The 26,435-nt window shown below is 47.2% G+C and overlaps 1 protein-coding gene across 1 annotated transcript in view; it reads right to left on the minus strand.

Moving 5' to 3' along the window:
• Positions 1-4,484, minus strand: part of IBTK (inhibitor of Bruton tyrosine kinase) — a 72,029-nt gene extending 67,545 nt beyond the window's left edge. Inside the window, exon 1 of the mRNA XM_054162554.1 lies at positions 4,302-4,484. The gene's annotated coding sequence lies outside the window, so the exon portion shown is untranslated. The remainder of the gene's footprint in view (positions 1-4,301) is intronic.
• Positions 4,485-26,435: the final 21,951 nt, after the last annotated feature.

Raw genomic sequence — 26,435 nt, forward strand, 5'->3', positions numbered from 1 at the left:
ATTCTTCTCAAAGAAAGCCTACACTCAGTATGAGAACCAGCAAAATCTGGTTAACATAGAAATGGATATCAGTACCAAGGTACTGGTTAATAGCTGCAGTTATGGATTTTTCATCCAAAAGGCAATGGTCTCACATGGAAGTGGGAGAGAAAAGAGATTATTAGAATTCAGTGCCACTTGATGGACAGTTTTGCATCTGCAATGTGCACTGCAGTAAGGTAACTAAACTCAAATGGGGGACACAGCCTTGAAACCCAGCTTTAGGCTGTTTTACTAAGAATGTATGTCTCAAGATCTCATTTGATCTTTAAACTGGCATCATCTCACTCCATTCACTGCCTTTCTGGTGTGGTTTTTGTATAGTTAAGGGGCACTGATTTTCTTCTAAATACCAACTGCACCTGGGATGCACTTGGTGAAAAATTACCTAGTATTTCACTCTCCTAAGCTAGAACTAAAGAATGGTTTCTATTTTCAACCCTAACACCTCTTCTTTAAAGAAAAAAAATAGTGTAAATAGTACTGTTTCTCAGAAGATGCAAAGTCCATTTGCTTCTCCTTTTGCTAGTAAACTGCTAAATGAGGAGAGACGGTGATGACTGTTTAAAAGCTAGGTTGCCATTGCTTACCTTAGGGATAAGGTGGCCTCTGAAAGAGGAGTTGATGAAGTTATGCTAAGACTGGCTACCTTAAGATAAGAGTGGGATGAGATACCAGAGGACCTTATCAAGGATGAAAGGTCAGAGATTCCCAAAACACTGGACCAGCATCCTTGAGGACTAACATTCAGAATCACAGAATTACTGAGGTTGGAAAAGACCTCGGAGATCATCAAGTCCAGCCTATTACCTAAATCCCAAGACATCAGCTAAACCACACCAAGAGCTACATCCAAGCTTTTCTTGAAGACCTCCAGGGATGGTGACTCCACCACCTCACTACACAGTCCATTTCAGTGCCTACTGTTTGATAAGGTCAGAAATGTCTCCCAGACCAGTGTCCTGATCTTGAACTTCCCTCATAATGTGAAAACCCACAGCCCTAGGTAGAGAAGCCCCCTCTGAGCATGTATAGTGAATTTAAAGGTAGTTGTATCTTCAAGATGAAGCAAGAAACAAACTAAGGAAAGGCCAATGCTATCCTGGCCTGTATAAGGAATAGTGTGGCCAGCAGGAGCAGGGAATCATTCTGCCCTGTACTCAGTACTGGTTAGGCCACACCTTGAGTCCTGTGTCCAGTTCTGGGCCCTCCAGTTTAGGAAAGATGTTGAGATGCTGGAAGGTGTCCAGAGAAGGGCAACAAAGCTGGGGAGGGGTTTGGAGCACAGCCCTGTGAAGAGAGGCTGAGGGAGCTGGGGTTGCTTAGCCTGGAGAAGAGGAGGCTCAGGGGAGACCTTCTTGCTCTCTACAACTGCCTGAAGGGAGGTTGTAGCCAGGTGGGAGTTGGTCTCTTCTCCCAGGCAACCAGCACCAGAACAAGAGGACACAGTCTCAAGCTGTGCCAGGGGAGGTTTAGGCTGGCTGTTAGGAAGAAGTTCTTCATAGACAGTGATTGGCCGCTGGTAATGTGCTGCCCAGGGAGGTGGTGGAGTCGCCATCACTGGAGGTGTTTGAGAAGAGACTGGATGGGGTGCTTGTTGCCATGGTTTAGTTGGTTAGATGGCGTTGGGTGATAGGTTGGACTCGATGATCTCAAAGGTCTTTTCCAACCTGGTTAATTCTATTCTATTCTATTCTGTAGCTGCTGACATGAGGCACAGTTAATACATTTGACTGTATAAAATATCTGCCACAAATTTCAGCCAGGGTGCCAGTTTTGTGAATTAACACCTAGCAACCTTTTCTGCGCAGATCTGGAACAAACCAACTACTCTGGCTCTGTGTTGGTTGGCTTTTGCACACTAGGTAAAGAATTAATGAGATAAGAATTTGCTATTGTGTTACTGATCCCAGGATTTTCTGTTGACTGTAGTCTCATCTTAAAGCAATTTTCACTAATACATATTAAAGTAGTAGTTTAGCATCCGAGAAAAGTGACTTAGCAAATTGAAACTGGGTTGTAATATAATAAACATAGCACTGGCATCAAGTAACATAGCCTCAAAGAAGCAGATTAATTCCTAGATATGCAGTAGCAAACACACCCTTCAGCTATAAACAGCACATTGTTCAAGGCTTCAAAGAACAGCTAGATTACTAATTTCTACTCAGAAGACCACATATCCACAGAGAACTTAACCTGTTTAGAAACTCCCTGCACATTTATTGAAGTCTGAGCATAAATCTAGGCTTTTAAATCCCTTAAGCAGTATTATTTCAACACAATATATTTTGGGGGTGGGGGAGAGAGGGAGGGGAGGAAGTGATCGAATACTCAAGGAAAAAAAGGTAAATTAAGCTTTGCAGCAGCTTAGAGTAGTTGGCAGTTAGACATTCCCACATCCAGTCTTTTTTATAAAGTAGCTTCTTCTTGACTATCTTACAGAGGCACTGCAATACAAGGTACAGCAAACAAGGTCTTCCACTCAGAACGAATATCATGCTGAGTGCTGTCTCTAGTTGAGGCATCAAGTTTTAAGAGAAGCAGGTAAGCAGAAGAAAACTTGCAAAGAGCAGCCAGGTTTACAAAACAACCTGTGAGTACAGGCTGAGCATATAGGATTTCTTTTCTCCTTCAGACTGCCCCGAGCCCTTGAATAGCACAGCTGCTACATACAGAACAAATATCAAAACCCTCATACATTTCACTCCTGACAGTGGGACAAGCAGTCATTTGCTCACATTTTCTAAGAGGCTGTATGTCAGAAAGCTGTTTCAAATGATAAGCTGAATGCTAATGAGGCTCTCAAGATGGGCTAGACAACCAGCAACCTGTTTTGAGTTTTAAATAAGTGTGACCTAGAAGTATAGCTATGAAGGAAAACCAGCTTGCTTTAAAAAAGCCATGGCATTCCACCATGCCCACTACACCCCCTGGGCTATGGCAGATCCAAGCTGCTTCATTGACCACGCCTGGGCCTCTGTGCCACGGCTTCCCACAGGTACAACCTGCCACAGGTGACCTTTAAAGGTTCTCTCCTGGCTTTCTAGAACTTCCTTCTTCACAGCACCACCAACATAATCCTTATCAGGATGAGACATTTAGTGATCCAACAACTCTAATCCATTTGCTCTTAACAGTGCTAACAAGCGCTGCCAATTAGAGGCAGAGACGACTGCCAAAAACCCCTCCAAAGTACCACTGGTAGCTAAATGCAGCTACAGGACGTCAGAGCAGATCTATTAGTCAGGAATCATAGTACATAAACAGTATGCTGTGAAATACTGCCTTTGGCTTACCTAGAAATAGCCCCAAACTACTTCCATTTAGTAACCTGGCATTGTCCAAAAAAACCTCAGACATAAAGCATAACATAAATGCAGACAAAACTACTGCAACTGCCAGTTGTAGAGAATTCCACAACACACTGGGACCCTGATCCAGATATTCAATTGAAACAGATAACCTGCAAGCACAACGAATCACAAGGGTGTGACAGCGTTTCACCAGACAAAACTATATCCACTAAGTACACCAAGCCTTAGGAAAAGTGACTTTTCTAAATGAACTCTTAAGTTCTGGTGTTACTAAAGAGTATCCACATCAGAACTGGGTGAGTGGGTTCTGCTGTAAACCACAAACCGTGGTCAGTTTCCCTGAAGCTAGACAACTGTACTGATCACGTCAGCAAAAAAATTATATCCAGATTTCAGAGATCAGGTGGTTGGCACCAAAGAAAACCGCACGGAAATATCCTTAACTACGAGATTTCGGCCCTCTGGTGCTTGCGTCGCTGCTAAGAGGCCACCAATACGGTCAGCTGCTAACAAAAGCCACAGAAAAATATGACCAAGAAAGTCAGAAACACGGCGAGCTTTCCAAGAATCACAAGCTAAAGAACCAGTGTCAAGGTCTAAAGTGTTTCAAAGAGCCAGACACAGGCCAGGGGCAGGCTGAGGGTTAAGTGGCCGTTCTTAGCGCCAGTACACATGTCCACGTAGCCGGGAAGTGAGGAGCGACAGAAGAGACTTATCAGGAGGTGGCCGAGCCACTTTCCTTCCGCCTCGAAGCCGGTCCCCTCCCATCCTATGTGGCCGGTTGCCCTTTACCCCCCCTGGGTCTCCTGCCTGGGGCTCTCCCCATTCAAACAGACCCCGACACTGGCGTCCCGACCCCTCCGGCAGGGCCACTGATGACCCTGCCCCTCCCCCAGGCCCGGCTCCCACTCCGGACACATCAGCAGATCGCGGCCCGCCCCTCACCAGTCGCTAGATGAATGGACTCGGGCGGGCAGGGCGGGACGCGCGCTGGGCAGCGCGGGGGCTCATCCTCAGTGACACCAGGGCAGGGCCAGGCTGCTGCGGCTACCGCGGTACCTCAGGCGGCGGCGGCGGCGACAGCCTGTACCGGCAGCGCACAGCGGAGCGCAGAGACAGCAGCAGCCACCGCACCTCCGAAGAAGCAAAGAGCCGATTGGCCGCGGCAACGCCGCATTTCACTCGCTGATTGGCTGCGAAGGGGCCCCACTGCGTGGCGGAGCCCGGATTGACCGACGGGGCTAGGTCAGGTGGTAAAGGCGCGAGGGGGCGGCGCCTGCCTCAGGAGCCGCAAGGCTTAAACCAAGGTGGCCGGCTCGGGTGTGGGGGCGACGAAGCGGCGGGCGGGCTAGAGAAGGGGGAAGCAAGCAGAGGTGTTACATGCCTGTTTCTGTCAGCCTTCAAATAGGAAACAGCGTAGCCTGTAGTAGAGAAGGAGGATGGCTTCTGGCAAGGCAACCCCTCCCTAGGAGAACTTCGAGAGTTGTCAGGGTTGGAGGATCCTCAAGGATCAGCCGGTTCCAACCCCCCTGCCATGGGCAGGGACACCTCACACCACAGCAGGTTGCTCACAGCCACATCCAGCCTGGCTGCAAAAACCTCCAGGCATGAGGCTTCCACCACCTCCCTGGGCAACCTGTGCCAGTCTCTCACCACCCTCATGGGGAAGAACTTCCTCCTAACATCCAATCTCAATCTACCCATTTCTAGTTTTTTTCCATTCCCCCTAGTCCTATCACTACCTGCACCCTCAAAAGTCCCTCCCTTGTAGGCCCCCTTCAAATACTAGAAGGCCACAATAAGGTCTTCTTGGAGCCTTCTCCAGGCTGAACAATCCCAAACTCCCTCAGTCTGTCTCCATAGGAGAGCAGCTCCAGCCCTCTGATCATCCTTGTGGCCCTTCTCTGGACACCTTCCAGCACCTCCAGAACCTTCCTGTAACAGGGGCTCCAGAACTGGACATGGTACTCCAGGTGGGGTCTCACCAGAGTGGAGTAGAGAGGGAGAATCACCTCCCTCACCCTGCTGGCTGTGCTTCTCTTGATGCAGTCCAGGCTCTTCTGGGCTGCAAGTGCACACTGGTGGCTCATGTTGAGCTTCTCATCCCCCAGCACCCCCCAGTCCTTTTCTTCAGGGCTGCTCTCAAGCCAGTCCCTGCCCAGCCTGTATCAGTGCCTGGGATTGCCCCGACCCAGATGCAGGACCTTACATTTGGTCTTGTTGAACTTAATGTTAAATAATCAGCCTGCAGGTCTCTGGAAAATCAGTGAAAGAAAGTAACCAGAAGGCTGTGTTGAGGCACATTATCTTAAGCCAATGTACTTTTTGTCTCTCAGAGAACAAGTGGCCTAATTGGTAACACACAGCTTCATTTTTATGAGGCTTTTAATGCCAGCTCAGAGGGCAAGATTTGGTATGTGCACATGGATTGGAAAAATTGCTTTTGTAAAGTAATTACCTATGGTTCACTTAATATGGGCTTCAACTAAGCTCCAGGAGGGCTCATTCACTTCTGCTTTTTAATTAATGGATGATGTAATAGGTGGTACAGATTGCACATTAATCTGCAGCTAGATTAGGGTGTAGTATTTTAGGGTGGGAAGCTAGAAGCCAAGACAAACAATACCCAACATGAAACATAGACTGAAAAAAAAAATCATACCTCACTTTTGCCAAAATACAGAGATGCTTTAATGATGTATTACATGAGGAAAAAGTTTTTTCACTGTGAGGGTGGTGGAACAGGCTGCCCAGAGGAGTTGTGGAGTTTCCTTCTCTGGAGATACTCAGAACCCACCTGGACGTGTTCCTGTGTGATCTGCTCTAGGTGATCCTGCTCTGGCAGGGGGGTTGGACTGGATGACCTTTCAAGGTCCCTTCCAACCCCTAACATTCTGTGATTCTGTGATGTTAATGGCCAGTTTCTGTGTGTTTGCTTTTTAAAGCTGCAGTTTATCCCTTGTGTTGTATAAGCACTGAAAGACTTTAAACAACTCCACTGTTTTTTAAGCCACAAAACTTCTGAAGTTGAAAGAAGTTACTTGTGTCCTTCAGCAGCAGCTCAATTTGGGGAAGACTGAGCAGAAGCTGTATGTAGGTGGATCTAAATAAAATCTTACCTGTACCATCTGGCCCAGTTACTGTAAGGTTTGGCAGCAGCCATTCACCATTGCAACTAACCCTGCGTGCTTTCCCTCTGATCCCTTCTTTCTGCTTCAGTCATGAGCATACCTCAGAGGTGGCCTTCCTTCAAGTATGCTGCCAGCTGGCCTAACAACAGTAACGACCATCTGGGGAGATAAGGAGGTCCAAATACAGCTGAAGTCAGTCATAAACAATGCTTTGTTGTACAGTAATGAATTCAAGTGACTAGCCAGGACAGGCGTCCTTTGGAGAGGTAAACAGCACGGTGGAAAGGTCAAGAGGCTTAAAATAGAATAAGGTCCACGACAACAATACATTCTGTATGAGAAAAGTAACTTTTAGGAAGCTGAACTGCCTGAGCTCTTCAGTGAAAAAAAGACTTTTGTAATGCATTGGAAACTGCAGCAAGGGACACAGAAAAGATGGAAAATAATATTGAGTCATGAATAGGACCTGATGGAGTTTGAGTCAACCAAAACCTTGACAGAGTAACCAAAAGCTTTTAGCCACAGCTCTCCAGGCTTTGTGCAAGACTCTCATCTCCTTGGCAGGACTATTAACTATTTACCTATTATTTATTGTCCAGGCTTTTTTAATTGTCCCCCTGTATTAGGTCAGTGAAAGAACTTCCTGCTGTCTTGTGCAGCCTCTGCAAAAGCAGCAAACTAATGAATGCCCTTCACAGAACCAGGATGGCAAGGTTTGATTTGCAGAGATGTCGAGGTGATGAGGCAACAGTGTCAAACAAAAATAGCTCAAAACAGGTTAACTTGAGCCTCTCTTTAAATTACTGGGTTTGGTTAAGTGTGGTTTGTTGTTTTTTTACCAGTGGGAAATGACAACATCATTGTGAGAAAATACATTCTTTTAAGCCTTTCAGAAGAAATCACAGGCAGCAGACACAGCCAGTAACAAGTCACTGAAAAGTTTTGTATAATTGGGTAGTCCAAGAGCCAGATCTGAGTCCAGTTCTGGGCTCCTCAGTTTAAGAAGGACATTGAGACTCCTGAATGTGTCCAGAGAAGGGCAACAAGGCTAGGGAGAGGCCTCAAGCACAAGCCCTGTGAGGAGAGGCTGAGGGAGCTGGGGTTGCTTAGCCTGGAGAAGAGGAGGCTCAGGGGAGACCTTATTGCTCTCTGCAGCTACCTGATGGGAAATTGTAGACAGGAGGGAACTGCACTAGGGGAGGTTTAGGCTGGAGGTGAGGAGAAAGTTCTTCACAGCGAGATTTGTTAGCTGTTGGAATGTGCTGCCCAGGGAGGAGGTGGAGTCAGCATCCATAGAGGTGTTCAAGAGGGGATTGGATGTGGCACTTGGTGCCATGTTTTAGTAGTCACGAGGTGTTGGGTAACAGGTTGGACTTGATGATCTTTGAGGTCTTTTCCCAACCTTATTGATTCTATGATTCTATCATTCTATGATCTGTGAAGTCCTGGAGCATGTAGTGCACGCTTGACAATTAGGGACTGTACATCTTTGCTTTTTCAAGTGGTGGTGAAATGGTCTGAATTATTGCAAATCAACATGTAATTATCTTATAGGGGGGAAAATATTGTATCTGACCACCATTTTTTCATACTTTTTATTGCAGCTCTAGACTCCAAGTCAGAAACCCCTCAAAAAGTGCAAAACCCAAAAAATAATCACTTTTAAATGAAAAACAGTGTACTTCAGAACTTGAGGAGGAACAGCAAATTTGAGAGGCTTAATTAGCCTAGAAAGTGTATCTTTTGTCTAAGTATGCCATTATTTGACTGTTGAAGGGTTATAGATTGACTGTGCTCCAAATGTGTAGTCATTTAGAATGGAATGGAATGGAATGGAATGGAATGGAATGGAATGGAATGGAATAGAATAGAATAGAATAGAATAGAATAGAATAGAATAGAATAGAATAGAATAGAATAGAATAGAATACAATTAACCAGGTTGGAAAAGACCTCAGAGATCATCAAGTCCAACCTATCACCCAACACCATCTAATCAACTAAACCATGGCACCAAGCACCCCATCCAGTCTCTTCCTAAACACCTCCAGTGATGGTGACTCCACCACCTCCCTGGGCAGCACATGCCAAAGGCAAATTTCTCTTTCTGGGAACAACTTCTTCCTAACATCCAGCCTAAACCTCCCCTGGCGCATCTTGGACTGTGTCCTCTTGTTCTGGTGCTGGTTGCCTGGGAGAAGAGACAAACCCCACCTGGCTACAACCTCCCTTCAGGGAGTTGTAGAGAGCAAGAAGGTCTCCCCTGTGCCTCCTCTTCTCCAGGCTAATCAACCCCAGCTCCCTCAGCCTCTCCTCACAGGGCTGTGCTAAAAACCCCTCCCCAGCTTTGTTGCCCTTCTCTGGACATGTTCCAGCAACTCAACATCTTTCCTAAATTGAGGAGCCCAGAACTGGACACAGGACTCAAGGTGTGGCCTAACCAGTGCTGAGTACAGGGCAGAATGACCTCCCTGCTCCTGCTGGCCACACTCTTCCTAATGCAGGCCAGGATGCCACAGGCCTTCTTGGCCACCCAGGCCAAGGTTAGCAGAAGGTTTTAAGCTTAGGAGAAGATAAATCTAGGCTATAGTGAGGACATTACCCCATTAGGTAGCTTTCTGTCAGCCTATGGAACCTATCCCTCCCTCTATCCATCCAGAGTGGTCTGCAGAAATATTGAGGTAAAGGTCCATGCCTTGTCTGCTGCACCAATCTTAGGCTATTAGAGGAACTAGAGGAAAAGATATAAGCAACAGCAAGGAAAAAAATGTACTCTGCATTCTATGCTATCACTGCAACCATCTCATTGCACATTTCTGAAATTGATTCCAAATGTTGGAAAATAGATGGTAATTACTTCATCAAGTGCTTCAATAATTACTTCATTCAATCCAAAAGTTCAGTCTATATATCAAAAGTGGAAATAATTAATTCCCACCCCCCCCATTTCAGCTCTACTGTGTCAAGTGACAGATTTACCCCCTTCAAATTTCTACTTAGCAGCCTTAGCCAGCCTAATTATTAAAAGTGTCCTCTGGAGCCTTGAGTAATAATTCTTACTGGCAGCAGTAACAATGAAGTAAAAATTAATCAGCTTCAGGTTTAGCCTTCTCCTGATACTAAGGAAGTTCCTCATGGTACTTTGGGTTAATGAACCTGAGAAAAATGTATATAAAATACTGGGAAATTTCTATTACTGACATCATTGGGTGAGGGGTCTGGAGCAGAGCCCTGTGAGGAGCAGCTGAGGGAGCTAGGGGTGTTAGCCTGGAGAGGAGGAGGCTCAGGGCAGACATTATTGCCATCTACAACTAGGACCATGAGGATGAGCGGAGGGCTGGAGCACCTCTCCTATGAGGACAGACTGAAGGAGTTGGGGCTGTTCAGTCTGGAGAAAAGAAGGCTCAGAGGTGACCTAATTGTGGCCTTCCAGTATCTGAAGGGGGCTACAAGAGGGCTGGGGAGGGACTTGTCAGGATCTCAGGTAGTGATAGGACTAGGGGGAATGGAATGAAGCTGGAGGTGGGGAGATTCAGGCTGGACATGAGGAGGAAGTTCTTCCCCATGAGAGTGGTGAAGCCCTGGAATGGGTTGCCCAGGGAGGTGGTTGGGGCACCGTCCCTGGAGGTGTTTAAGCCCAGGCTGGATGAGGCTCTGGCCAGGCTGATCTATTGTGAGGTGCTGCTGCCCATGCCAGGGGGATTGGAACTAGATGATCCTTGTGGTCCCTTCCAACCCTGACTGATTCTATGATTCTAACTAGCTGAAGGGAGGTTGTAGCCAGGTGGGGGTTGGTCTCTTCTCCCAGGCAACCTGTGACAGAAGAAGAGGACACAGTCTCAAGCTGCACTGGGGGAGGTTTAGGCTGGATGTTAGGAAGAAGTTCTTCCCAGCAAGAGAGATTGGCCATTGGAATGGGCTGCCCAGGGAGGTGGTGGAGTCACCATCACTGGAGGTGTTTAGGAAAAGACTGGATGGGGTGCTTGGTGCCATGGTTTAGTTGATTAGATGGTGTTGGGTGATAGGTTGGACTTGATGATCTCCAAGGTCTTTTCCAACCTGGTTAATTATGTATTCTGTAATGCATGAAGATTCAGTGTAACACCTTGTAGTGGGTTGAAATTACCCCCAAAACAAAATTGCCAGACCAGCTCAGTTGAAAGCAAATGAAGCTGTATTTACAAGCACACTAAAATCTGGAAATATTCAATGCAATGAATGTGTACAAAATGCACAATATTTACATACATTTGCATTTTATAAACAACACAAGAACCTCCCTGGACAAAACCAGAGGGGTTACCAACAGCTTCCCCTTCTCTGCTCCCTTCTCCCTGTACAAAGTAAAAGAGAGAGAAGAGCAGAGAGAAGATTGTTAGTACTTAGCCACAACAAAAGTGCAGCCAAGGTCAGCAAAAGCAACCAGGTAGTATCTGCTAGAGTGAAGAAGCTGAAAAGACAGTTAGTCTACACAACTAACTTGATGTTGGTTTTCAGACCACTGGGATTATTTAGCCCTTATGATGATTTTCCCTTTGACATCCAATGGTAATTTACTTACATTCTGCCCCTGTCTATTCAGTCTGTGGGATTGAGTAGGCATGAGACTAAGGGAAAGGTTGCAAAAACCTCAGTCAGCCTGGGTGGCAAAGGGTGCCCAGCAACTGCTGCATGCCATGGGTCAGGATGCCCTTCACAGCTCTGGGCACCCTAGGAGGTTGCCTGTCTCTCTGAGTGCTCTCTGTCTTTTGTCATGCTCTCAGCAGTTTGTGGTCCAGCTGAAGTGATGCCAGGGTACTTGCCAGCTGTCTTGCTCCAGCTGCATGATCCAGGGATGCCAGGAGCAGCTGCATCCACCAATCCTGTCCATCTCTGCAGTGCCTTACCAGTCACCATCACTGGAGGTGTTTAGGAAGAGACTGGATGGGGTGCTTGGTGCCATGGTTTAGTTGATTAGATGATGCTGGATGATAGGTTGGACTCGATGATCTCAAAGGTCTTTTCCAACCTGGTTAATTCTGTTCTCTTCTTCTCTTCTATTCACTGTTGTGGGAGGGGTTGGTTCCCAAAATGGGGATAGCCCTGCATTAAATAGTATGTGGGCAAGGATAGCATGGCATTCCTTTTATATCAGCCACAGACAGCTTTCCTTTGGCCTTTCTTTACTTCTTTCTAGGTCTTCTACGGGTCATGAAAAGCCTCTCTGGAGGCTTTTTTTAACCTTGCTGTCAAATTTAGTGTGTTTGGGAGACAAAAAACCAGCTTCAGAAGCTAGGAAGCACACCTTTGCACTTATCTTGCAGTGCCATCTAGAGTCGAAAACCTCTGCCGGCACACAGATGACACCACAGTGTGGGTTGGTTATCTGCTAGCAGCCTTAGCAAGGCATTTCTGCACCAAACTGCAGGTTTCTCCACACTCAGAAGCTGTGAAGTGCAGGCTGAGGCAGTGAACTAGTGGCAGTGGGGAGAATACTCCTCCTTCCTCACTCCTAGCATGGTCTGTCTCCATACCTAATCAGAATAAAGATCTACTGGGATTGCTGGAAAAACAGCAACTTGATTTGCCTGCTTTCAGTTGTTCCTTGTATGAAGCTGTTTCTGATGCCCCTGCAAAATAGGAGGGAAGGGGGCTCTCCAAAGTGTGTGGAAACCTGTGAATGGAAGACTGGTTAAGAAGAAGTAAATATTTCAGTGCTTAACCTTTGAGATTGAGTTTTGTAAAGGTAAATGCTTCAGTGCTTAAAGTTTGAGCTTAAGTTTTGTAAAGGTAATTATTTCAGTGCTTAAAGTTTGAGCTTAAGTTTTGTAAAGGTGACCCAACCTCCTCCCTCAGCAACACATTCCAAGGCCTGACCACTCCTGCCATGAAAAAATGTTTCCTAATGTCCAGTCTAAACCTACCCAGTCATAGCTTGAGGCCATTCCCTCTTGTTTCTGATAATCACTTAAATTACTTCCAGATTGTGGTGGGTTGAAATTACCTCCCCCAACCAATTTGGAGACAATTACCCCCAAAATAAAATTGCCAGACCAACTCAGTGGGATGGAAGGAAATGAAGATATATTTACAAGCAAAACTACAATCTAGAACTATGAAATGCAGTGAATATGTACAAAATATACAATATTTACATGCATTTGCAATTTATAAACAACACAAGTGCAGAGACCTGCACCTGGGGAGGAATAACAACAGGCACCAGGACAGGTTAGGGGCTTCCATGCTGGAAAGCAGCTCCACAGAGAAAGACCTTGGAGTGATGGTGGACAGCAAGTTCTGCATGGGACAGCAATGTGCCCTTGTGGCCAAGAGAGCTAATGGGATCCTGGGGTGCAGCAAGAAAAGTGTGGCCAGCAAGGCTGGGGAGGTTCTTCTCCCCCTCTGCTCTGCCCTACTGAGACCACACCTGCAATACTGTGTCCAGTTCTGGGCTCCCCAGTTCAAGAGAGACAGAGACCTGCTGGAGAGAATCCAACAGAGAGCCACAAGGATGCTTAGGGGACTTGAGCATCTCCCCTGTGAAGAGAGACTGAGAGCCCTGGGGCTGTTTAGTCTGGAGAAGGGAAGACTGAGAGGGGATCTGATCAGTGTCGATCAATATCTGAGGGGTGGGTGTCAAGTGGAGGGGGCCAAGCTCTTTTCAGTGGTGCATAGTAATAAGACAAGGAGCAATGGATACAAACTTGTACATAAAAGGTTTCACTTCAACTTCTTTCCAGTGAGGGTGACAGAGCCCTGGAACAGGCTGCCCAGGGGTGTGTGGAATCTCCTCTGGAGACATTCCAAACCCACCTGGATGCATTCCTGTTCACACTACCCTGAGTGATCCTGCTTTGGCAGGGGGGGGTGATGATCTCTGGAGGTCCCTTCAAACCTTTAATGTACTGTGATACTGTGATGCACAAACTCCATAAATACCTACTGCTGCCTGATTTTAGTACACATAGTGGTAAAAAAGGCCAATTGGACACACTGCAGAGCCACAGACCTGAACGTTTTCCAGCAGCTGTAGCTGTATGGGGAGGGAGCCAAGCTCTTTTGGGTGATGCACAGTAATAAGACAAGGAGCAATGGATACAAACTTGAACATAGAAGATTTCAGCTCAACATGAGGAGAAACTTCTTCACAGTGAGGGTGACAGAGCCCTGGAGCAGGCTGCCCAGGGGTGTGTGGAATCTCCTCTGGAGACATTCCAAACCCACCTGGATGCACTCCTGTGCAGACTACCCTGGGTGATCCTGCTTTGGCAGGGGGTTGGACTCTGGAGTTCCTTTTCCAACCAACGTTCTGTGATTCTGTGATCTCCTCTGTAAACTGAGATAAACACTCTCTCATCTGTTCTGGATTGAAAATGTCTTCAAGTTGCCAGCAGGGTGGCCTCCAACAAAGTACAAAGCTGTGGATCAGCCATTAATCAGCGTGCCGAAGGAAGGGCTGGCTCCAGCCAGCTCAGCCCATGCCAGCTCAGCTGCTGCTGCCCTCTCAAGGGCCTGGCAGGTGTTTTGCCACTAGATGACACTGTCGAGATACATTTGTTTGTTCATCCTCCTGCTGCTGCAAAGGTCTGGGGAGAACCAGATTTGAACAACGGCGAGCTAGCAGCATGTCGGAAAGCCTTATTCTTAAAACATGAGGAGAGAATACAATTGAAGAAGAAAAAAATTCGAGCGAGTGTGGTATAGTTTCCTGAAGCAGAACCGGGGGAGGGGAGAAATCTCTTCAGGCTATTGCAAGTAAATGAGATCATTTGCATTTAGCTGTTTTAAATAGTTATGGTACCATTTAGAGACAGAGTGAATGTCTTTCACCTAATCACAAGCCTGTTCCGGTGCTGTGGAATCAGCATTAGGGAGAGAAGGTAGTGTGTGAGATTCCTAGTTAATTTGCCCAGGAAAAAATAATAGTTCTTCCCATTTTGCCAATTTCCTCTTCTCTGGGAGTGTATGCTGTCCTTGCTCAGCTATTCCCTCTCACGTGGAAGACACCTACAGACCAACAGCCAGGAGAAAGAGAAAGGAAGCCACAAGATGAACCATTCTTCCCCCTTTGTTTCCTAATACCTAAGAGAATAAGAAGTCTCTCATTGCCCTGAAGGTATTATGAGGTTTCCACACAGATATCTGATTGGGACTAGAGCAAATTTGCAATCCTGTGCCTAGATCTTGAAAGCTAAAATCAACCAGCTAAAAAACAACAGCCAGGAGAAAAAGAAAGGAAGCCACAAGATGAACCATTCTTCCCCCTTTGTTTCCTAATACCTAAGAGAATAAGAAGTCTCTCATTGCCCTGAAGGTATTATGAGGTCTCCACACAGATATCTGATTGAGACTAGAGCAAATTTTCAACCCTGTTTCTAGACCTTGAACGCTGAAACCGACCAGCTAAAAAGCAACAGCCAGGAGAAAAAGAAAGGAAGCCACAAGATGAACCATTCTTCCCCCTTTGTTTCCTAATACCTAAGAGAATAAGAAGTCTCTCATTGCCCTGAAGGTGTTGTGAGGTCTCCACACAGATATCTGATTTGGACTAGAGCAAATGTGCAATCCTGTTTCTAGACCTTGAAAGCTGAAATCAGCCCTTGGTCACATGTAGCTCTCCTTCTGACACAGAATGTGTCCATACGCTCCTTGCATTTGTTTGGTCTGGTGGTTATCTAAACAGCTATCCTTGAGCTAAATATTGCTTCGCTCCTGCCAAGATACCTGCAGGCCACCGGACTGTCTCCTGGCGCAGGCAGCTTACAAGAACAAGGAAACTGACCTGAAATGGAGCACATTGCCCTACTGAGGAGAGGCTGAGAGCCCTGGGGCTTTTTAGGATGGAGAAGACAAGACTGAGAGGGGATTTAATAAATGTGTATAAATATCTGAGAGCTGAGGGTCAAGAGGGGACAGGCTCTGCTCACTTGCACCCTGATGAGGGGCCATGGATATAAACTACAGCACAAGAGGTTTCACCTCAACATGAAGAGGAACTTCTTCACTGTGAGGGTCCCAGAGCAGTGGAACAGGCTGCCCAGAGAGGTTGTGAAGCCTCCTTTCCTGCAGACTTTCAAGACCCATCTGGATGTGTTCCTGTGCTAGATTCTCTAGTCCTGCTCTGGCAGGGGGGTAGGACTTGATGAGCTTTGTAGGTCCCTTCCAACCCTTAACATCCTGTGACCCTGTAATGCCAGCTGAGAAACTGTGAACCCCCCAAGGGTCTGCTCTTCTTGCTGGCTTAAACAGTGGGATCCCTTGCTTCAAGACCCTGCTCATTCCAGGGGTGCCCCTGCTGCCCTGGCCCACATCCCTGCTGTGCCCTGACATTTGCCTTATCTCCAGGAGGGGGTTGGGCTGAGCTGGAAGAGCTATTCTGGCACTTTTCAATCCCCACTAACTGTCATTTCTCTCTATTTGTTTGCCAGGTACTCTTCTGCGCTCCCTCAGCTCTACTTTTTATAGAAAATAGTAGGAAGAAAGAAATAAAGATCATTTTTCATGCCAAAGCTCATTAAGCAAATTTGGTTCAGCTCACAAGAAAAAAGGAAAAAAGAAAAGAAAAAAAAAAGGAGAAAAGAGAAAAGGAAAGGGGGAAAAAAAAAAAAAGACCTCAGGAGCCTGTTTTTCCCCATACTGCAGTAGCATCCTTAATGAGCTGACCTGTGAGGGATTGTTTTTTGCCTACCTTTTAGTTGCCTTAGTAAAGGGTTCACAGCAATGTCTCACCTCAGCATTGTCTTATGGCTTGGCTTGGCTATATGGCAGCAGAACAAAACCTTTATGATGTTCTCTGGAGCCCCTATTACAGGAAGGATCTGCAGGTGCTGGAAGGTGTCCAGAGAAGGGCCACGAGGATGAGCAGAGGGCTGGAGCTGCTCTCCTATGAGGACAGACTGAGGGAGTTGGGGTTGTTCAGACTGGAGAAGAGAAGGCTCTGAGGAGACCTAATTGTGGCCTTCCAGGATCTTAAGGGGGCTACAGGAAAGCTGGGGAGGGACTTTTTAGGGTGTCAAGGAGTGATAGGACTGGGGGGAATGGAACAAAACTAGAAATGGGTAGATTCAGATTGGATGTTAGGAAGAAGTTCTTCCCCTTGAGGGTGGTGAGACACTGGCACAGGTTGCCCAGGGAGGTGGTGGAAGCCTCATCCCTGGAGGGTTTTGAGGCCAGGCTGGATGTGGCTGTGAGCAACCTGCTGTAGTGTGAGGTGCCCCTGCCCATGGCAGGGGGGTTGGAACTGGATGATCCTTGAGGTCTCTTCCAACCCTGACAATTCTGTGATTCTCACCAGTGAAGGCACATTTTCCACGAAGTGGCATTAGTCTATCCTTCCACTAAAGCAAGTGAAAACAAGGCTGGGGCAAAAGATACTCAGAGGTGGTATTCTGAGATTAGAGACCCATCAAGGAATTTTCATGTGAGTGGTGTTGCCCAGCTGTGAAAGGGATGAGACACAACACCCAATTTTTTTGTAATGAACAGGCCCAAATAGATGAGATTTAATGATATTAGGTAGTCAACATGATGATTCACTGGTTACTCTGTAGGACATTGCTGTTACAAGCTCTCCTCAGGGTCCTTTTCTTTCTGCAGTCTCCTTTTATATGACTTAAAGCTTTGTGCTCAGCCTTTTTCAGCCTGAGCAGATTACAGTCAGCTTTTTCTCAACTCCTTCCAACAAAGAGCTCTGTACAACCAGTACAGGCAATATCCTTGCACACCCACGTTGTCCCTGTCCTCTCCCGTAGCCAAACACCAAAGCAGGCAGAGCTTTATGCAAAGGACAGGCTGGAGGGGAAGAAAATAACAAGCAACTTCTCCTTACAGAGGCAGGGTCTGCAAAGGGAGAGGCTTCATTTGTCTCTTAAGGAGTGTCTCCCTTTAACAGCTATAAATCTCTGATCTGGGACTCAGCTGCTCCTCGCATAGAAACGGCACATGCCACTGAACCTACAGATATTTTAAACTCATCAGCACTCAACAAAAAGTCATGTCCAGATGGTATAACACTTAAACATAGTTCCCCTCTCTCACTCTCTCTCTCTCTGAGACTTGATTATCTCCTATCTTGCTCCTTATATTGCCTGTACCTTCTCATTTATCCCTCTGTAAAGCGTTGCCGTTTTGGTAAGGTGACACTACGCACACACCTGGAAGTGGCTGCATGGGATATAAAGTAGGAGAAGATTAGGTCTGTGGTTCCAATTTGGCCCTGCAGAAGGTTGGGGGGGAGAGGGGGGGGAAGAGAAAACAATCTAGAGGGAAAAGGAGAATAGGAATTACCAGCTGCCTGAGACAGCAGAAGACAAACAAAACTATTATTCTCCCATCAGTCAAGGAAGCAGGGAAACAAAAAAAAACCAGACACTTCATCTATAATTGCTTTTCTCAGATCCCAAAATGTAGGTGTGCAATGAAAAAATAATAATAACAAAAAAAAAAGAGAAGTCCATTGAAATGTTTTCAGGGTTGGTTATTTTTTTCCCTGGGAAGCTTCTGAACCGATGTCATCCTCTGACTGTTCAGCAGAGCGCAGAGTGATTCATTCGACAGCAGGCTAACGTGGTGCGGTGCTTTCAGGCTGATGCCCAGGCAAATTCTCCACAGATCCAGGAGGGAAGTGGTAGAATGTGAATAAATTACCACTGGATGTCAAAGGGGAAATAGTGACAAGGCCTAAACAGTCCCAGCGGTCTGATGACTAACATAAAGTTAGTTGTGCAAACTTCAAGTCGTCCTTCACAGAAAGGATTGGACGTGGCACTTGGAGCCACGGTTTAGTTGTCAGGAGGTGCTGGGTAATAGGTTGGACTTGATGATCTCTGAAGTCTTTTCCAACCTGGTTCATTCTATGATTCTTTCCTTCTTTCAGCTTCCTCACTCTAGCAGACACCAGCTGGTTGCTTTTGCATGGCTGTTGCTGACCTTGGCTGCATTCTTGTTGTGGCTAAGAACTAACAAGCTACTCTCTGCTCTCCTCTCTCATTGAGGCTGTTCAGTCTGGAGAAGAGAAGACTCTGAGGTGACCTAATTGTGGCCTTCCAGTATGTGAAGGGGGCTACAAGAAGGCTGGGGAGGGACTTCTCAGGCCATCAGGTAGTGATAGGACTAGGGGGAATGGAATGAAGCTGGAGGTGGAGAGATTCAGGCTGGACATGAGGAGGAAGTTCTTCCCCATGAGAGTGGTAAAGCCCTGGAATGGGTTGTCCAGGGAGGTGGTTGAGGCCCCATCCCTGGAGGTGTTTAAGCCCAGGCTGGATGAGGCTCTGGCCAGCCTGATCTAGTGTGGGGTGTCCCTGCCCATGGCAGGGGGGTTGGAACTGGATGATCCTTGTGGTCCCTTCCAACCCTGACTGATACTATGATACTATGATATTGTACAGGGGGGAAGGGAGCAGAGAAGGGGAAGCTGTTGGCAACCCCCTGGCTTTGTCCAGGTGGGGTTCTTGTGTTGTTTATAAATTGTAAATATTGTATATGTTGTACATATTCACAGAATCACAGAATCCCCAAGCTTGGAAGAGACCTCAAAGATCATCAAGTCCAACCTGTATTCATTGCACTTTGTATTTTAGATTCTAGTTTTGCTTGTAAATGCAGCTTCATTTGCTTCCCCCTGAGCTAGTCTGGCAATTTTAGTATGGGGGGGGGGCATAATTTCAACCCACCACACATGGCACCTGTCAGTATTTACTGATGGACAGCAAGCACAGCAATGCCTACAACAATATAACTGCAACACTAGGCACCTGCCTCATGCACCTGAAAAGCTGGTAGGGAGGTAATTTCTTCTTTCACCCCAAGACAGAACACCTCCCAGTGCACCTTTTATGCTGCAAGACAAGTACTGCAAAGATTAATGCTCCTGAACAGAGCAGCCAGGCTGTCAACAGCTGCCTGTGCTCCCTGTGTGAGGAGAGAGGAAAATGTTCCTTTGCTGTCCTCTGCCTCCTGGGGGACGTGACAGCCTCCCCGTACAGCTACAGCTGCTGGAAAACGTTCAGGTCTGTGGCTCTGCAGTGTGTCCAATTGGCCTTTTTTACCACTATGTGTACTAAAATCAGGCAGCAGTAGGTATTTATGGAGTTTGTGCATCACAGTATCACAGTATCACAGTACATTGAAGGTTTGAAGGGACCTCCAGAGATCATCACACACCCCCTGCCAAAGCAGGATCACTCAGGGTAGTGTGAACAGGAATGCATCCAGGTGGGTTTGGAATGTCTCCAGAGGAGATTCCACACACCCCTGGGCAGCCTGTTCCAGGGCTCTGTCACCCTCACTGGAAAGAAGTTGAAGTGAAACCTTTTATGTACAAGTTTGTATCCATTGCTCCTTGTCTTATTACTATGCACCACTGAAAAGAGCTTGGCCCCCTCCACTTGACACCCACCCCTCAGATATTGATAGACACTGATCAGATCCCCTCTCAGTCTTCCCTTCTCCAGACTAAACAGCCCCAGGGCTCTTAGTCTCTCTTCACAGGGGAGATGCTCAAGTCCCCTAAGCATCCTTGTGGCTCTCCCTTGGATTCTCTCCAGCAGGTCTCTGTCTCTCTTGAACCGGGGAGCCTAGAACTGGACACAGTATTCCAGGGCAGATTAGAGGGGGAGATGAACCTCCCTAGCCCTGCTGGCCACACTTTTCTTGCTGCACCCCAGGATCCCATTGGCTCTCTTGGCCCTCACTGTAAAGAAGTTTCTCCTCATGTTGAGGTGAAATCTGTGTTCAAGCAGAGTTCAGGCATACATACATACATCTTATAATCCTATGCACCCCTGCTAGTCAGACTTCCTACATGCAGCGAAACAGCTGGGCTAGCTCAAAGTATTGCAGCCATTCACAAGCCTCAGAATGCTTCTTTTGTTTCCTGTTACATCTCTCTCCCATGCCCAACTCTATATTATACATACAAACACATAAATCTCAATGCTCCACATGAAAGGTTTAGATAAAAATGAAAGAAAGGAGAAGAAAAGTTTGCACAAGAGCTTCCAGCTCGCTCCAAATGTAGGTTTTGAAGCTACCCTGTGAGAAGTGCTGATAATAATGAGAAGTGATTCAGCTTGCTTCATAAATCTGTTGATTACAGTTAAAGTTTTAATACTTAATGCATCTGTTACCCTGCCCAGAGGCTGCTCTTTATGGTGAGTTAAAGGAAAGCATTGGACATCTCCAGGATGGTTGTGGTAGTTTGTGTTATGGGGTGGAATTTCAACCCATCACAATGATCTACATTTTCAACAGCTGAGGAGCTACTTTGTTCCACGAGGGGAGTATCAGCCAGGAACGTTCTAAACACATTTGGGAAGCCAAAGCACCAAAGAGGAAGATCAGTGACCTAATGATGTGGCCTAGTGCGATCTGGTGGATAGCTTTAATCAGGCTCCCAGAAATAGAAGGTAGAAACTAGTAAAGGACAGGAATGGAACCATGACAGCCTCATGAGGTTCCACAACACCGAGTGCAAGGACCTGCAGCTGGGTTGGAGCAATCCCAAGCACCAACAGAGGCTGGGCAGGGACTGGCTTGAGAGCAGCCCTAAAGAAAAGGACCTGGAGGTGCTGGTGGATGAGAAGCTCAACATGAGCCACCTATGTGCACTTGTAGCACAGAAAGCCAACCAGAGCCTGGGCTGCAGCAAGAGAAGCAGAGCCAGCAGGATGAGGGAGGTGATTCTCCCTCTCTACTCTACTCTGGTGAGACCACACCTGGAGTACTGTGTCCAGTTCTGGAGCCTCTGTTACAGGAAGGATCTGGACGTGCTGCAAGGTGTCCAGAGAAGGGCCATGGGGATGAGCAGAGGGCTGGAGCTCCTCTCCTATGAGGACAGACTGAGGGAGCTGGGGCTGTTCAGTCTGGAGAAGAAAAGGCTCCAAGGGGACCTTAGTGTGGCCTTCCAGTATCTGAAGGAGGATACAACAAAGCTGTGGAGGGAATTTTTAAGGTGCAGGCAGTGATAGGACTGGGGGGAATGGAGCAAAACTAGAAGTGGGTAGATTCAGATTGGATGTTAGAAAGAAGTTGTTCCCCGTGAGGGTGGTGAGAGCCTGGCACAGGTTGCCCAGGGAGGTGGTGGAAGCCTCATCCCTGGAGGTTTTTGCAGCCAGGCTGGATGTGGCTGTGAGCAACCTGCTGTAGTGTGAGGTGTCCTTGCCCATGGCAGGGGGGTTGGAACTGGCTGATCCTTGAGGTCCCTTCCAACCCTGACAATTCTATGATTCTATAAGAGAGCTTAGCACTAACTCTCAGTTGGAATGGAAATCAGTGTTAGCACTAACTCAGCTGGAATGGAAATCAGTGTCTTCCAGAGGAACAAAGCAGGATAGCTTTCCTATAAAGCCATCCCCATACTCCCAAAGGGAATTTTCTCATGGGGTGAGAAATAAGCACTGCATTATCCCAAGAATCTGGAGTGCTTTTGCTCTTCCACTGAATAACAAGGAAGCAGAAATATTTCAGCTTGTGCAAAAGCCAATAGAGGGCTGATCTCCTCCCTGCCTCTGGTGCCCAGCTTGGAGTGCAGGAGCTCAGCTAGGCACGGAAATGGAACATATGGAGCTGTTTGTAGACCCAGCATTGAAATTTGGTCAAGCAGCTTCTGTAATTTCAAATCCATTCCAGCCCAGCAGAGTTATTCCCTTTCTATAATTAAGCCTCATCGTAACTGTAATTGGAGCCAGAGCTGAAGTGGGAGAAGTGCTATTAAAAAAAAACCCCACAAAACACCCAAAACCATGAAAGAACATGCTAAAACCTGCCTCAACACAAGTGAAAAATATCCAAGGATATTAAATTCTCACAAGGAAACAGGGAGCAAGTCATTTGGGCTGTCAAAATAACCATTTCCCTTGATTTCCCCATGATTGTGTTTATACAAAGACTGTCTTGCAAGCAGAAGAGCACACTCTCTAAGTCCAACTTAGCACTGCACCTGAAATGATTTCCACCCATTGCAACAACAGCAGGTTTTTACTTACTGCACATAATGCATCTCTGGGGTTCTCAGGCTGCCAGGCATTTTATGGCTTCTTGATAGCACAAGGCAAAAGAAAAATATGACTCCACTCCTCTCAAAATCGTGGGTGTCAGCATATTAGCACAATCAAAGCAACCTAGTATGAAAAAGCTATGCAAATAGCTGCAGCAGGTTGGTAAGGAACAAACAGTATAGGAGGCATGGAGCCAGCATAAGTGATGAATGGTGAATACAATGGAAGAGTCCGGGTTGGTTTAAATCTTGCAGCCTAGAGAAGAGAAGACTCTGGGGGAACCTTACAGCTGCCTTCCAATACCTGAACGGATCATAGAATCATAGAATCAATAAGGTTGGAAAAGACCTCAGAGATCATCAAGTCCAACCTGTCACCCTCATGACTAACTAAGCCATGGTTCCAAGTCCCTCATCCAATCCCCTCTTGAATACCTCCAGGGACGGTGACTCCACCACCTCCCTGGGCAGCACATTCCAATGGCTAACAACTCTCTCAGTGAAAAACTTTCTCCTCACCTGAAGCATAAGCCTTCCCTGGTGCAGTTTGAGACTGTGTCCTCTTGTTCTGGTGCTGGTTGCCTGGGAGAAGAGACCAACCCCCACCTGGCTACAACCTCCCTTCAGTGAGTTGGAGAGAGCAAGAAGGTCTCCCCTGAGCCTCCTCTTCTCCAGGCTAAACAACCCCAGCTCCCTCAGCCTCTCCTCACAGGGCTGTGCTCCAGACCCCTCCCCAGCCTCTTTGCCCTTCTCTGGACACATTCAAGTGTCTCAATGTCCTTCTTAAATTGAGGAGCCCAGAACTGGACACAGGACTCAAGGTGTGGCCTAACCAGTGCTGAGTACAGGGGCAGAATGACCTCCCTGCTCCTGCTGGCCACACTATTTCTGATACAGGCCAGGATGCCATTGGCCTTCTTGGCCACCTGGGCACACCACTGGCTCATGTTCAGCCTCCTATCAACCAGCACCCCCAGGTCCCTCTCTGCCTGGCTGTTCTCAGCCACTCTGACCCCAGCCTGTAGCTCTGCATGGGGTTGCTGTGGCCAATGTGCAGAACCCGGCACTTGGATGTGTTCAATCTCCTGCCCTTGGACTCTGCCCATCTCCCCAGCCTGTCCAGGTCCCTCTGCAGAGCCCTTCTACCCTCTAACAGATAACTCCTGCCACTAGCTTGGTAATTTACCTTGTAGAGGCACCAGCTGTGACTGTTGGTGATGAGAATATCTCTGTAGCCAAAAAAATCCCCAGAAGCCATAAAAAGTGCCCTGACTTGAGAATTTAATTACTTTAAAATGAATAAATTAAATGCCTGGAACCACAAGGAGACTCACATTTGCTCAAGTTGGGAGGGAGGAGGGTTCTGAATGAAGGGATTCATCTCTTCATACACACTCAGAATCTGAATTCACATGCTGATGGTTTATTCATTATCTTATTATCAATTAACCCAAAGGAAATAAAAATCCTTAACTGAAGAATAAATGATGAAATGAGTTAACATGCCTTTCAGAATGCTGAAAAAGGGTGCAGACAACAAAGTGAGATCTGGACAGGCTGAGAGCTGGGTGCAGGAAGACCTCAGGAAGTTCAATAAAGACCTGCATCTGGGGAGGAGTAACAGCAGGCACCAGGACAGGCTAGGGGCTGCCCTGCTGGAATGCAGCTCCATGGGGAAAGACCTTGGAGTGCTGCTGGACAGCTAGTTCTGCATGGGACAGCAATGTGCCCTCATGGCCAAGAGAGCCAATGGGATCCTGGGGTGCAGCAAGAAAAGTGTGGCCAGCAGGGCTAGGGAGGTTCTTCTCCCCCTCTACTCTGCCCTGCTGAGAACACAGCTGCAATACTGTGTCCAGTTTGGGGCTCCCCAGTTCAAGAGAGACAGAGACCTGCTGGAGAGAGTCCAATGAAGAGCCACGAGATTGATTAGGGGACTTGAGCATCTCCCCTGCGAAGAGAGACTGAGAGCCCTGGGGCTGTTTAGTCTGGAGAAGACTGAGAGGGGATCTGATCAATGTCTATCAATATCTGAGGGGTGGGTGTCAAGTGGAGGGGGCCAAGCTCTTTTCAGTGGTGCACAGTAATAAGACAAGGAGCAATGGATACAGACTTGAACATAGAAGGTTTCCCCTCAACATGAGGAAAAACTTCTTTCCAGTGAGGGTGACAGAGCCCTGGAGCAGGCTGCCCAGAGAGGTTGTGGAGTCTCCTTCTCTGGAGGCTTTCCAAACCAACCTGGATGAATTCCTGGGCAGACTACCCTGGGGGAGTGGAAAAAAAACTAGAAATGGGTAGATTCAGATTGGATGTTAGGAAGAAGTTCTTCCCCTTGAGAGTGGTGAGACACCGGCACAGGTTGCCCAGGGAGGTGGTGGAAGCCTCATCCCTGGAGGTTTTGAAGACCAGGCTGGATGTGGCTGTGAGCAACCTGCTGTAGTGTGAGGTGTCCCTGCCCATGGCAGGGGGGTTGGACTGGATGATCTCTGGAGGTCCCTTCCAACCTCCAAGGTACTGTGATACTGTACTGTGAAAAGGATTGTTGTAGTTTTCATGTTCATGTCTCTAGCAGTGTAAACAGCAATTCTAAAACCCAGCTGGGAATGGCTTTGTCCTCTCAGAATTGGAAAGCTGTTTAATTCTGAGCCTGCAGCCTATGCAATTGTGCCATCAGCTGCAAACACTTCTGAAGAGCTTCTGCTCCCATTGAACCCAGCTGCAGAGTGTCACATTACCCATGGCTTCCACGACTTCATTGCATTTTCTGTCTCATGCTCACAGAAGCATAGAATCTCAGTTAAAATGCTGGTCCTGGCCTTCCTTGAGAGTTTTTCAACACATGTTTTCCTTTGCCCACACAGGCTCATTTTCTGCACTGGCCAACTCTTGCTAAAAATAATCACACACCATCCAGGGTAAATATTTAAGGAAGCAGCATACAGCCAGGGTTTGTTTGCTTTCCTCCCCCCACCTCCCCCAACGATTTAGGAGATCCCAAATGATGTATTTGAACGTGTCCAGAGAAGGGCAATGAGGCTGGGGAGAGGTCTGGAGCACAGCCCTGTGAGGAGAGGCTGAGGGAGCTGGGGTTGCTTAGCCTGGAGAAGAGGAGGCTCAGGGGAGACCTCATTGCTGTCTGTAACTACCTGAAGGGAGGTTGTCACCAGGTGGGGATTGGTCTCTTCTCCCAGGCAACCAGCACCAGAACAAGAGGACACAGTCTCAAGCTGCACCAGGGAAAGTTTAGGCTGGAGGTGAGGAGAAAGTTCTTTGGAGAAAGAGAGACTGGCCATTGGAATGTGCTGCCCAGGGAGGTCGTGGAATCACCATCCCTGGAGGTGTTCAAAAAAGGATTGGATGTGGCACTTGGAGCCATGGTTTAGTTGTCATGAGATGCTAGGTATTAGGTAACAGGTTAAACTTGATGATCTCTGAGGTATTTTCCAACCTGGTTGATTCTGTGATTCTGTGCTGAGAGTTAAGGCAGGGCACAAGCTTCAGTGATTTTGGGGAACTGTTACTGCCTGCCAAGTCACAGTCTCAAGCTGCACCAGGGGAGGTTTAGGCTGGATGTTAGGAAGAAGTTCTTCCCAGAAAGAGAGATTGGCCATTGGGATGTGCTGCCCAGGGAGGTGGTGGAGTCACCATGACTGGAGGTGTTTAGGAAGAGCCTGGATGAGGCACTTGGTGCCATGGTTTAATTGATTAGATGGTGTTGGATGATAGGTTGGACTCAATGATCTTGGAGGTCTCTTCCAACCTGGTTAATTCTCTTCTCGTTAATTCTCTTCTCTTCTCTTCTCTTCTCTTCTCTTCTCTTCTCTTCTCTTCTCTTCTCTTCTCTTCTCTTCTCTTCTCTTCTCTTCTCTTCTCTTCTCTTCTCTTCTCTTCTCTTCTCTTCTCTTCTCTTCTCTTCTCCTCTCCTCTCCTCTCCTCTCCTCTCTTCTCCTCTCCTCTCCTCTCCTCTCCTCTCCT

The sequence above is a fragment of the Dryobates pubescens genome, chromosome 6 (assembly GCF_014839835.1).
Source record: "Dryobates pubescens isolate bDryPub1 chromosome 6, bDryPub1.pri, whole genome shotgun sequence".
NCBI classification, from domain to species: domain Eukaryota; kingdom Metazoa; phylum Chordata; class Aves; order Piciformes; family Picidae; genus Dryobates; species Dryobates pubescens.